Source organism: Dasypus novemcinctus, chromosome 22 (genome assembly GCF_030445035.2).
Source record: "Dasypus novemcinctus isolate mDasNov1 chromosome 22, mDasNov1.1.hap2, whole genome shotgun sequence".
NCBI lineage: Eukaryota > Metazoa > Chordata > Mammalia > Cingulata > Dasypodidae > Dasypus > Dasypus novemcinctus.
The window spans coordinates 68,206,148-68,219,502 of NC_080694.1; the positions used below are offsets into that span (position 1 = coordinate 68,206,148).

General features: G+C 47.8%; 1 pseudogene; it reads right to left on the reverse strand.

Moving 5' to 3' along the window:
• Window positions 1-3,782: 3,782 nt before the first annotated feature.
• The window catches only part of LOC101442532 (protein RUFY3 pseudogene), a 28,300-nt pseudogene continuing 18,727 nt past the window's right edge, over window positions 3,783-13,355 (reverse strand).

The window sequence follows — 13,355 nt, forward strand, 5'->3', positions numbered from 1 at the left end:
AGAACCCCACCCGAGGAGGAACTCCCTGCTGGCTGTGGGCAGGTGCACCTGGCCCCCAGGATCCACCTGAGCCATGGACTGAACATGACTCTGAACTGGGGTCCAATGAAGGGAGGGAAGGGAATGGCTCACCCCTTCTTTTTGAGAAAGGGAGGTGTAAAAGAGCCCAGTGCTGCAGGAATGTCCCCTTGGGTCAAGGGTACTGGTGCTGCCTGCCTCTCAGAGCTGGCTCATCCTCTGGTCACCAGGTCTTGAAGAGGCTTCCCCAGAAACATCTTTGGTGTTTAACTCTACCTTGCCTGCAGCCAGGCCTCACCAGCTCTCACCAGACTCGGGGTCCTCTGAGGATGTTCCCTGCCTGAGTTCTCACCCCCTCCATCATCCTCCTCTTCTGAGCCAAAGCTCATCCCACTCTGCTGAGAGTCCCTTCATGGATCTACCTTGCCCAAAGTCAGCCAGGTGTCCCAGGAGCTGCTCACACAGGCATTGCCGGCAGGATGCTGCCTTCCCTTCAGTCCCCTCTCCAGCAGGCAGGATGCTGCCTTCCCTTCAGTCCCCTCTCCAGCCCCTCCCCAAGGCACCTGTGTCCAGGCAGGCTGAGCAGCGAATGCTTTCCTAAACTGTCTTACTCTTCCCTACTTCTAAGGCAGCCTAAAGGCAAGTCCTTCCTCCCGGAATGCTCTCCTCTCCTTCTCTTGTCCAACTGAGATCATCTCTCAAGGCCCAGTTGAAATGCTTTGTGCAGGGAATGTGTAACTCCGTGGTTGAGCACCTGCTTCCTTGTATGAGGTCCCAGATTCAATCCCCGATACCTCCTAAAAATAAATAAATGCTTTGTGCTGCCTAAAACCCTTACCCTCCTGCTTCTGCCTATCTGTGCACAGTTCAGTGTCTACATCTTGATCATGGGGACACCCCCTTCCTAGATGGTGCTCTCTTTAGGGACAATGATTGTCCTTTACATCTTCAAAGCCCCAGTCCCCAGTGTGCTCCACCCATGGCAAATGCCTGTATGTGAGCATTGATGTGCTAATTCCACGTCCTCTCTCTGCCCCTCTGCCTTCCCACAGGAACTTCTCAGGTGTCACTGTAATCTCTGAGCCCGGAGGGAGATGAGATGAGGACGTGGAGTGCCTCAAAGCTCAGGAGCTTCAGGTGCTCTGGAATAGGCTGCTCCTCTGCCCCTCCTTCAGCGTCCTCTCCACGGCCTGGGGAGGGCTGCTCTCTGGTGTCTGTCCAGAGATGGAAAGAAAGGCCAGATGCTCCTCACTCACTCCCTGTCTGTGCAGAGCCATTCAGAATCCAGGTTGTGGAGTCACAGAGTGACAGAACAGAATTGGTTCCGAATCCTCTATTCCAATATCCAAATTTCTGGATCAGCCATTTTTTACAGAGCAGAATACCGAGGTCCAGAGTGTGGCGCTCAGGTCATGGCCAAGCTCACGTTCCTGTGAAATGCCCAGCGCCCAGGTCCTTGGGGACTCAGGCCACAGTCCTACAGCCTGCCTGAGGGCACCAATTTTGGGGGGGCTCAGGTTGAAGGCTCAGCTGGTGCCTGGACTCTAGTCCTGGCCATGAGGCCAACTGAGGACCACAGGCTCAGGACATGGCATGTCTGGACCCTCCGCCTCTGGTTTCCAGGCTACAAAGTCATCCAGGAGAAAAATCAAAGTGAGGGACTCTCTGGTACTTGACCAGGAGAGAGTCTTGGGATAGGAAGATCTCCCCAGCTCCCCTCAGCTCCCATCAAAGCTCACCCCATAGAGGCAGATGTGGCCGAGACCAGCCACATGCTCTTCTGCTCAGCTTTTTGATGCTACTCCCACCTTCCTTTGGCCTCCCTTCCTCTCTAAAAATGATCATTATCAGCCCACTTTACCCTGTGAAGGTTTTATAGGGTTAGGATGTTATTACAAACACGGAAGGATTTTTTTTAGCTCCATATGGCTCTGAGAGCATAATGTGGCATTATTATGGAATCTCTGGATAAGACGCCCTCCTCATGCTAAGCTCATCCTGAGACCATCCAGTTCTGCCATGGTGCTATTTGGGGAAAGCCTTGGAGCTAGTTATTCCATACCCTTTCTTGTTCTGTTTCTTTCTTTGTATTACAGCAGTTGTAGGTTTACAGAAAAACCAGACAGAGTCCCTGTATTAGTCAGTCAAAGGGGTGCTGATGCAAAATACCAGAAATTGGTTGGTTTCTATAAAGGGTATTTATTTGGGGTAAGAACTTACAGATACCAGGCCATAAAGCTTAAGTTCCTTCCCTCACCAAAGTCTATTTGGAGCAAGATGGCTGTTGGTGTCTATGAGGGTTCAGGCTTCCTGGGATCCTACGTTCCTGGGGCTGGCTTTACTCTGGCTTCAAGGTTCCTTTCTTCCTGGGCCTGGCTTCTCTTTCCTCTATGAGCTTACTTCCCGGGTCTCCAGCTTAAGTCTTCAGCATCAAACTCCAGTGTCAAAACTCCAACATCAGAAACCCCCAACTCTGTTCTTCACATGCCTTTTATCTGTGAGTCCCTACCCCTAGGTGGGTGGGTACTCAACACCCTAATCATAACTCAACCATGCCTAGGTACAGATCAGGTTACAAACATAATCCAATATTCTTTTTGGAACTCATCAATCATATCAAACTGCTACAGTTCCCATACACTGCCCCACCTCTGCATGCATCTTTTGCTATTAATGTTCTGCAGTAATGAAGTAGCTTTGGTGTCACTGATGAACCAGCATCTCTATAATTACATCAGTAACTACCGTTCATAGTTTACAATAGAGTTCAATCTTTGTGGTCTAGTTTTATTACAATTTACTTTCTTTTTTTAAGGTTTTATTGCGGCAACATTTATACAGCATAAAAATTTCCATTGTAACCACCTTTAAATCATGGTATTTATAACACCACAAAGTTGTGCTGCCATCACTCCCACCTTTCACTAAAACTCTTCCATCATCCATCACCTAATCAATAGTAAATGTTTAGGTGATCTTCTTGGAGCCCAGGACTGTGAGCCCCTCTAACCATGTCTGTCCTTCTACCCCTCACAGGATCAGATGGAAACCAAGAGGTAACAGGTGGAAGCAGCTGTTGAGAGGCTACAGCTGGAGGCAGGGAGGCACCAGCACCTCCTGCTGGCCAGGTTGAGGGAGCTGGATCAAGTCTAGCAGGAGTGCAGGGACTGAGTCAAGAGGGTCCTTGAGGAAGTCGTCAGCTTGGCACCCTGGTCAAGGAGCTGGAGAAGTGTCAGCAACCAGCACGCAAGCTCCTAAAAGTGAGCAACTCCCCGCCACATGGGATAGAAGAGGGAGGGGAGGAGGATGATGGTGCTGTGACCACCCTGGTCATTGTCTCTTGTTAGGGTGCTATGCTGTCTTGGGACTGAGATGGCCCTTCTAGCTGTGGGGTCCTGGCAAGTTTCTTTGTCTCTGTAGACAACAGAGTATGAATAGCACTTCCTTGCAGGGCTGTTGCTAAGATTATAAGAACTAATCCAGGTAAATGCTCAGTGTGTTGCAGAGATAATGAGAATTTATCCAGGTAAATGCTCAGCATGCTGCAGAGATAATGAGAACTTATCCAGGTAAATGCTCAGCATGCTGCAGAGATTACGAGAACTAATCCAGACAAACGTCAGTGAGGTTCTGACATCCAGGAAGACTGCAGGAAATGATGGCTGCTGTTGTATCATGGGTCATCCTACCCAGTTACTGGAGCTGGTGGCATCCCAAGGCTCAACTGATAACTCAAGGTCCAGTCCCTGATCTCCACACATGAGTCACTTATTGGTAGCAGCCATCTAATGAGTTGTCTCTTCTGAGCAACTGCTTAGTTCACATTTCTGCTTTACTCCTAGGTCTGAACTTTGCAGCTTTAAAGCAAGTTCATGCTCGAGAGCCCTGAGGGCATCCAGCTGCTGCTGTGAAGACACCAAGGCACCTTCTCCTCAGACATCCTTCTCCAGCATCTTCACACCCAAGCCCATCTCTTGTCTCTTGTGGATCTGTCTCTCCAGCTCCTTTACAGCATCCAGTCATAATTGTGTCTCCTCCTTTCAATGCTGTTAAGAAACAGTGCTCACGGAGACATGGAGACTGATGATTGCAGGCAGGAAGTTTATTGGGAAGCTCTCCTAATGGAGAGGGTGTGAAGAACAGACTTCAGCCTGCCCTGGAGGGAAGGACTTTATACAGTGCATCAATAGATGGGGAAACCAAGTACGGCCTGGGGCCAAAAGACCAGGGGGAAGTGAGCTAGGAGGTGTTGGAATGTTGAAGTAGTTGGTGGTGTCTGGGCCCAGAGGGGTAAAGACCCTTATCTGCTCTAGCTATTCTTGGGAGGGGATGGGCTGCTTCCTAGCCTGTAGGCTGTGGCTCAGATGGTTAGGGTTGGAGGCTGCCTTCTTCAAGTTATGTCACAGTGGAGTCCAGTCAGGGTCTTATGACCTGTTAATCCTTGCAAACCTCATAAGGGGAACCTCTAACCTTCCTAACACTTTAATTATACCTATATATGATGAAGGACCTGAGTAATGGGAGTCCTGGGCAGAACAGAATGGTGAGGGATTCAGGACCTCGACTCTGTCTGGCTACTTCCTGCTGCCAGGGGGTGGAGAGGCGTTCCCTTTTGGCTTCCGATCACACAGAGGTTGGTGTTGTTCTTGCAGCAAAAAGACACCATTCACGTACTCCTGAGCTATTGGCTGTACAATTCAGCATGTGAATTGGATGAGAAGCTGTAAGAGACCAGGACCAAAAGCAGCAGCAGCAGCAGTGCTGTCAGTGATGGTGTAATAATGGGTGGAAGGATGGATTTTAGGGTGAGGAGAAGAGAGAAGTGAGGGTAACCATGACTGATTTCATAGCTGTGGTCTCAGTCCCTCTGAATGATTTCTATGCCTTCCTTTAAAATTCTGAGATTTTCTTCTACCTACCCATTCTGTTAATATAGAAATGAAAGTTTCATTTATGACTGCAGGGGTGCCTCCTGTGACAGCGGTGAGGATGCCCAATGCTCTTCTATTGTATATGACAATGGAGGCCAGGCTGTTAATTTCCAGTTGGTGATTGTGGCCTGATGGTTGTATTCCAGGATAGCTGAAATGTGAGGGAGATACTTAGGATTGCTTGTTCTAACACTGGAATTCCTAAAAACCAGAACAGACTGCAAAAGACGGTGTGCCCGATGCCAAGCCTTTCTAGGATTGGGTTATTGTGGGTGTGATATCCAATTTCTGAGTCCCCAAAAAAGTGCCTCTTTTGTCATTCCCTCAGTTGTTGAGGCTGAAGTGAGGTTTCAAGATAAGAACCAAGATTGGGCATTTGTCCAGAAGAGGCCCTATCTTGGGGTTTTAGGATGGTGGCATTAGGAGTAATAGATACTATAGCACACGTTCCCATCCACACTGTGGGGAGTGTTAGGTATGCAGTGTTACCACCAGAAAATAAAAAACTGTGCCCACAAGGTTAGTGCTTTTGAGGGGCCTGAGGGGATGAAATAAGATGTGGGTGATAAGGAATGTTGGGTATTTGGGTCACCCCATATACTACATAACACATAACAGAGAGTAGTGGGATTTGGAAGTATTGTATGTTAGTTTAGTCTGACAGAGGAGATTTCAGAAAAGAGAAGTCAAAAAATTCTTTGGGTTTTTTCTAGGTTCTAACCTGGGTTAAATTGTATAGTTGTCCCAAATTGTATAGTTTGTCTATAAGACCTACTGAAGCACAGTACATTTTTACTATAATTTTTATTGCTTACTCATATAGGTGTTTGAGTGATGCCTGAGTCATCCCAAAATAGGGGTGAATTAAGATGTTTGTTTGGCACTTTGAAATCTGCCTGCCAGTGCAGTGCAGTAGTGTTAAAGAATGAGAATGATTACACGATGTAGAAGGTACATGTCCTACAGTAGTTGCATAAGGTCATGTGGATAAGTATTTAAAGCATGAAAAAGGTCTGCCCATAGGACTGTGACCACAACAATAGAATCTGAATTTCCCCCTGAATGAGAGATGTTTAAGACCTCATGGAGAATAACTATATCTTCATATTCTGGTCCACTTGGGGGGATGGGTTCTGTAGCCCTTCGGCCTCCAAAGCCAGTGTGCTGTGGATGACACCCAGGAGAGTTCCTGAGCATAGAAGAAAGGCAAGTGAGGATATAGGTTCAGCGTGGGCATGGGGGAATATCCAGCAGTCAGAATGGTTAATTGCAGTTGCTGAGGTTTGGATGGTGCCTGTAAGGGGATGGCAAGAGATCTTTTGAGAGGTTAGTACAAGAGGAGAGGAGGGTAAAATATAGGACGTCCATCATAGAGAGATTGTAGTCAGTAAAGAAAAGGAAGAGGGTGGCAAAGGAGAAGAAGAGGATTTCTTCAAGGTAAAATTCAGAAAGCTCTCCTTGTGCCCACAGGTCCTGAGTGATGTCAAGGCACTGCTCGAGTGAAAGGGAAGAGGAGGTGACAAAACCGGTCAAGTGTGAGGAGAGAATGATACAAAACATGTTGGCCTTGTCTAACAACTTATGAATTGGTGCCTCCAGAGTTAAAGTGTAGTTACGACTGAATGGCCAGAAGGAAAGGGAGAGAGATTAGAGGGAAACGGGGTCAGTGGTAATTGGAATCTTGTCACCTTGGTTTCTTGTGAGTTTCAAGTGTAGGTCTCCAAGAGGTTCACAGGTGTACTCATCTTGAGCCTCAGGATCTCATAATTTGCTCTCATCAGAGGGCAGAGGAGCAGGCTTTAACCTGGAAAAGTGTATCCAGGATGGAAAGTTTAAAAGTTTTGCTGCATTGGGAGTGGTCAGGAGAACAAGAAAAGGACTGTCCACTTTGGCATTAAAGGCTGGAGTGTAAGGCCTTTAGGGCACCCAGGGACCTGGATGAAGAGACAGTGAGGGGACAGAAGGTTCCAGCACAGGAAGAATGGAGTCAGTCAGCTGATACAGGAATGAAAGCATGTGTGTTAGGCTGACTATATTCTTTTTGAAATCGAATGATTGGGGGTATATTGGCAAGGGTGAAAGGGCGTCCATACAGGATTTCAAAGGGGCTTGGGAAGTGTGGTTTTCAAGGAAGGGTTCAAATTTTCATGAGAGCTAAGGGCAGAATTTCAGTTCATGGAGTCTGAACCTCATTGTGAATTTGGTTAACTCTTGTCTTAGGATTCCGTTCATAGACGCAACTTAAGGAATATGTAACTTCCAGGTAATTCCTAAGGCCTGCAAACCCCTTTTGTGATGTGAGGTGAAGGCTGTCCCATTGTCTGACTGCAGAGAAGAGGGAGGACCAAGTCTGGGGATTATTTCTGTTAACTGTGGCAAGGGCATGGTTAAATGATTTATAAAAGCTCATCTGTTCTTGCTTCAGAGCAAAAACAGCTCTGTCCTTGTTTATCTCTGCACAAGGTATCTATTTTTGCTTAAAGTTTGAAAATGACTTCTTCTTCTTGTATTTCTGCTGCCAGATAGGATGTGAGTCTAGGGACAAGGTTTCTTATTCAAAGACAAAACATCCCTTGAAAATTTAACTTTAACCACTGCCCTTGGCCAAATCCAAAAATACATGATATATAAGCAAAAGAAATAAAGCAGATGGGTCCTCTCTGCATATGAGTTTTGGTGTCTGAGTCTTTCATTCCCTAGACAGTTAACAGGATTTTAATTATAACATCAGCCTGGTCAGAGGTGATGGAAATGCTTCAACCCATCCAGAAGAGATGTCTACAAAGACCAGGAGGTACTTAACCTCCTTACAGGTGGCACGTGGGTAAAGTCTAGATGCCAGCCTTATCCTGGCTTAGAGCCTCTAAATTGGTGGGCTGTGAAAGAGAGGTGTGACACCTCCATGGGTATTAGTTTGTTGACTAATAGAGTTTTTCTAATTTCTTTTAAATGTTTTAGAGTTTAAGGCAGTGTAGAGTTAGATAAGAGCTGTGAAAATAGCTTGTTCCTATGTGGAACTGGTTGTGCAGGGAGGTGAGAATGTCATGGGTTTTTATTCAGGTAAAAGAATCTTTCCATCCTTCATGAACCACCCCTTGATTTGATTTGCTCCAATAAGAAGGAACCTTGAGGTTTCCTCACGTGTATAAGGGGATAGGATATGGAAGTGCTAGAGAATGGGTGTAACAGTGGAGTGGAAATCTGAGTGGGATTGGGTAGCCTCCACTCTGGTTTCAGTGTCAACTCAGTTCTTGCCAACAGATATGGGGAATTAGATTTTTTGTGCCCTTTGCAGTGAATTATAGTGGCTTGGGTTGGATGTGATGCCCATTTGAAAGACTGTAGATGAGATTTTGCTCACAATGGAGGATCCACTAGAAGTCAGGACCCTCTCTCCTGCCAGACAGGATGCAAGTGTAGGGTGTGGTGGTGTGCATGTTTGGAGTCAGTGTGGATATTTAGGGCATGTCCATACCTCTGACCAGGGCTCTAGGGAGGGCTGTGGGCTCAGCTTGTGAGGTTGTGTCGGGGTGAAGGGACCTGACTCCAGAGGTTCAGTTAAGGTAACGATATTGTATCTGGCCTGCATAGTGGTGGGAAGGTTTGTAGAACATCTATCAACAATTCATGTATGGTAGGATTAGGAAGAGGGGCATCTAGAATATCAGGAAGGGGTTTGGCAAGGAGATCAAGCACTTCACAAGTCATGTATGGAATTAGTGTCAGGCACTTCTGGGCGTGATTGGATTCAGTTGGAAGGTGGTGGCAGGGTTGAGAAGAGGACAGTGGTACAGGGAGACTCTGGGTTTTGTAGAAGGGTTGAGAGGAGGACAGCAGTGCAGGGAGACTCAGGGCTCAGTAGAAGGATTGAGAGGAGGACAGTGGTGTAGGGAAACTCTGGGGCTTTGTAGAAGGGTTGAGAGGAGGATAGCAGTGCAGGGAGACTCTGGGGCTTTGTAGAAGTGTTCCATAGATGATTTGGAGGTGGGTGGAGGAGACAGATGCAGTGGCTCTGTGAGTTAAGAGAGGAAGTAAGGAATGAGGAAAAGCATCGTGATCACTTATTGGAGATACTTTAAACTTTCTTGCACCAGAAGGGAAGCAGTGGTGAGGGTTTTGAGGCTAGTAGGCCAGCTGAGGATTACAGGACCTAACCATCTGGAAAGTAGCAATAACTCGATTATCAGACTGTAGGGTTGTGTTAGAATTCCTGTGCATGTCCATGTCAGGTATTGACATGGAGGGAGAAGGGCTCAGCCGGGTTAGGAAAGGCTAGAGTGGCACAATCACTGAGGCTTCCTTAGGTTCACTGAAGGTGGACTTGAGTGGTAGAGGATGATGAGGGGTTCATGCAGGTGCCAGAAGCAGCTTGGTAGAGGTTTAGATCTAGGCCCAAAGTCTGGAATCCAGAGATGGAAAATGTTGACTGGCCCTAAGATAGAAAAGAGATCTGCCCTGGAATGTGGAGGGGGTGGTCCCTGATAGTTGGATTCATACCAGTCAGATGTTTATGTGATGGAGAGAGGTGGAGACCTAGAGAAGTTAATTCAGTTCTGAAAAATTGTCCTGTGCTTGGGGAGACACAATATCCCTTATCTCTGAGAACATAAAGCAGAGGGATAGTGTGAGTTATGGAGGTTAGTAAGGAGGGTCTGCAGAGGAATGAGTCATCAACATATTGAAGGAGGGTACGGAGGGAAGCTGGAGGTCAGAGAGGTCTTGGTGTACAGCCTGTCTGCAATGTGAGGACAGTCTCTAAAGCTCTGGGGAAGGACCAACCACGTTAACTGTTGGGGGTTTAGAGGGTCTTCAGGGCCCATCCACATGAAAGCAAAAGTGTCTGGGAAGTTCTGTCTAGGGGATAGTAGAGAAGTCTTCCTGAAGACCAGTTAGGTGTAGTGTGCCATGTGCGGGCCTATGTGGATAAGAGGCTGTGTGGATTGGGACTAAAGGAAGTAAGGGCTGTGTGGCTTCGTTGATGGGTCAAGGTCCTGTACAAGGTGACAGCCCTGTTTGGCTTCTTTACTCCAGGATGGGGTGTTAAAGTGGAGGTGGTTGGGGGCAAAAGCCCGGCAGCACAGACTTTGTCAACAGTGGGCTTAAGGCCCTGTGGAGCACTGAGGGACAGGGATACTGAGGAACATTTGTGAGAAAGGAGGGGGTTTCATGACCATCGTAATGGGGGTGGTGTGCTGCAACTGAAGGAGAATTAGTTCCAGACCTGGGGGCTCACTTCTGCCCACAGTACAGGAGGAATGTTAGGAGGGTTAGAGGGATGGGGGTGGATAAGAGGAGAAGGAAGTTTGTTTGAGAGGATGGGAGAGTGAATGACATGGAAGAGTGGAGTTTGGATAATATGTCACCACCCAAGAGGTGGAGGGCCAGGTAAGAATTATGAGGAATTGATGAGAGAATATGAGATCTTCTATTGAGCATACTAGTGGTTTGGTAATTAAAGGGGAAGAAGAAATGCCATCAACCCCCACAACGAGGTTGAGGAAGAGCGCAAAGGTCCTGAATGTTCTAGGAGAACTGAATATTTGGCCCCCGTGTCATTTGAAAAGAAAGTCGGCTTTCTCCAACCTTGATGCTAACCCTCGGCTTGGATTTACTAATGGAGGTGTGGGGCCGTTCCAAACCCAGAACTGTTAGTTGTCTTTCGTCAGTCCAAGAAGGTCTGGAAAGGAAGGTCCTGGCTCCTGCTCTGTGGGGTGCACTGGAGGAGCTTTTCTGGAGATAGGTTTTCAGGACAGTCTGACTTCAGGTGACTTTTGTGATGACACACCGGGCAAGGCCCCGGGGGCCTGGGTTCAGGTCAGGGGTGTGCCCAGTGCCCATCCTGTCTGCACTTCAAACAGGGTCCTGGGGTGGCCAAAGGGAAGAAGAAACAGGTTTCCTGGAATCAACCCTGAGCACAGCAGCTGGAGGAAGGTGTTAGCCTTACCCGTTTATGCTCTTCCAGTTTGGTTTCCTCTTCTCTGTTGTTAAAGACCACGAAGGCTGCTTTAATCAGGTCTTTCTGAGGGGTTTGAGGCCATCTCTAAACTCTTAGTTTCTTTCTAATATCAGGATAAGATTGAGGGATGAAGTTGTAAGGGTAAGGGCCACCTTGGGAAAATAGGAATAGGGCTACAATGGGAAAATAGGAATTGCAAGTGCCTGGGAAAATAGGAATTGCAGGTACCTTCAGATAAAATTTTAAAGCTTCCCACTTAATAAGAAGGGAGAAAGCAGCTGTAGTGGAACCAGCAGATAAAATGGGAGCTGTCCACCTGATAAGAAGGGAGGAAGCAGCTGCAGAGGAACCTTGTGCACAGGAGGGGGCTGTTCCAAAGGCAGATCTGCTCTTTTCAGCTAACCACAGTGTTCCACTTCTGTGCCTGCTTGCTTGCTCGCTTACCAGTAAACCTCCCCCCCACCAAAGGACTATATAAACACCCCTTCCCTAGACTCGGGGCTGCTCTCTCCTCTGCGCAGGTAGAGGCAGACGCTGCACGGCTAACAAAGGCTCTCTAATTGGCTTCCAATCCTGAGTTTGAGTGTGATTGATACCGGTGAGCTACAACAAAGTGAGTGTGTAAGCACAGCTGACCAGAATGAGTCAGGATCTAAATTAGTGTTTTGAGGAGAGTCTAAGTTAACCTATTCCTGAAGGCAAATGGATTTTCATCAGGTTTCTGTACATCTCTAATTTTATCCTAATTAATTGCCTCAAGGGCAGCCCTCTTCATGCCTTCCACTATGTGGGTTAAGAAATGGGCTGTGCAAGCAAGGTCGGTGGAGCCTGCTTGGTAACCCCAGGGGGTTAGTGGTGGGAACTGCAGTGGGGCCTGCCAGTGTCTATTGGGGACTGGGGGGTGCATGGAATCTGCGAAAGTGGTAGCTGCGACCCAAATGAAATTTTTTCCTCTGGAGTAGTTGAGGAAGTAATGACAATGAAAGTGTCCTGATAGTGAGGTCACAGGAGTCAATGGGGTGTAGGAATTCCCAGATGTCTGTGGCAGGGTTCTCAGAAAATATCCTAATCTGCTTTCTATTTGACTCAAACCTGAGACTGAGAAAGGAATGTATACTTTAGCTGTACCTTTGGCTCCTGCTACTTCTTGAGGAGGAAGAGGGGTTGCGTCTGCATAGATCTAAGAGGGGAGAAGGGCCAGGCTTTGCATGGATAGAGGCAGGTAGCAGTGGGGGAGAGGAAGGGCATAGTCCTCATAAACAAGTGTGAGGGGAGAGAAGGGGGCAGAGGGTGGTGTGGTAGAAGATGGGGGGGTCAGAAGGCAGTGGTGATGGGGGAGTGGAATTGGGGGTTGAGGGTGAGGATGGAGATGAGGGTGAAGGTACATAGGGAAGGGGTGCAGGAGGGACTTGTTCTGCTCATGGAAGTCAAGATGTTCAGAGGTTTTAGAGGAGGAGGAGGAAAGTTTCTGAGAGGGCTTTTGGTGTGAGAGAAGGATTTGATAAGAGGACTGGACTAGCAAAGGAAGGGGCAGTTATGAAGGAAAAAAAATGCCTGAATGTAAGGAATTTCAGACCATCTGCCATTGCACTTGATGAAATTCTCCAAGTCTCAGAGAATTTGGAAATTGAAGGTGCCATTAGTCATTGACCTTCATTGTCCAGTTGGTATTTTGACCACAGAAAGGTCAAACAGAAAATGGGTTTTTGGGTCTGATGTGTCCTTTCAGGTACAGTGTTTTAAGGCTGTGAAGGAGACAACCCAGAGGCATGGTTTTTGGTAGCAAAATTGAATTCCCCATTTTAGGTGGTGTGGGTGAGACTAAGGGTCTCTAGGACAGGGCGATTCTGAGTGAGACAGGCAAACCCGAAGCAGTGAGAAATCACCCAAGGAAACAGGAAACTACTCTTGGAGCCAGACGTCTCCTGAGCCAAGGTCTCTCTTCCCATGAGGACGTAGGCTTTTTGCCCATCGTGGTCCCTGGGGACAGCAGTGAGGATCCTGACCCAACACTAGGTTTTTTTCAGTGGGTTGTCCTGGACAACAGAAAAAGGAGCGTGCGTGTGAGAGAACAGGACCCTCTGTCCTCCGGTGGAAAACCCTTAACTCACACAGCTGTGATTCTGTGGCCGGTGCTGGGTGGGCTCTCCTGGCAGCAGGAGGGTGAAAACTCCTCACCAATCCATCAGCCTCAATGTGACCCCAGACTCGAGTTTTTGGTGCCAAATGTTAGAGAAAGGGCTCTCACAGCAGGGAGTTTATTGGGAAGCTCTCCCACCGGAGGGGATCTGAACATTAGACTTCAGCCTGCCCCCAATGGCGTGATCCAGGTCTGAAGAGAGACTTCCCCCCGCCCCTGGAGGGTGGTGGGTATGACTTTACATAGCACATCAATAGGCAGGAAACTGAGTATAGACTGCGGCCAAATGGCCAGGGGGGGGATGGGCTAG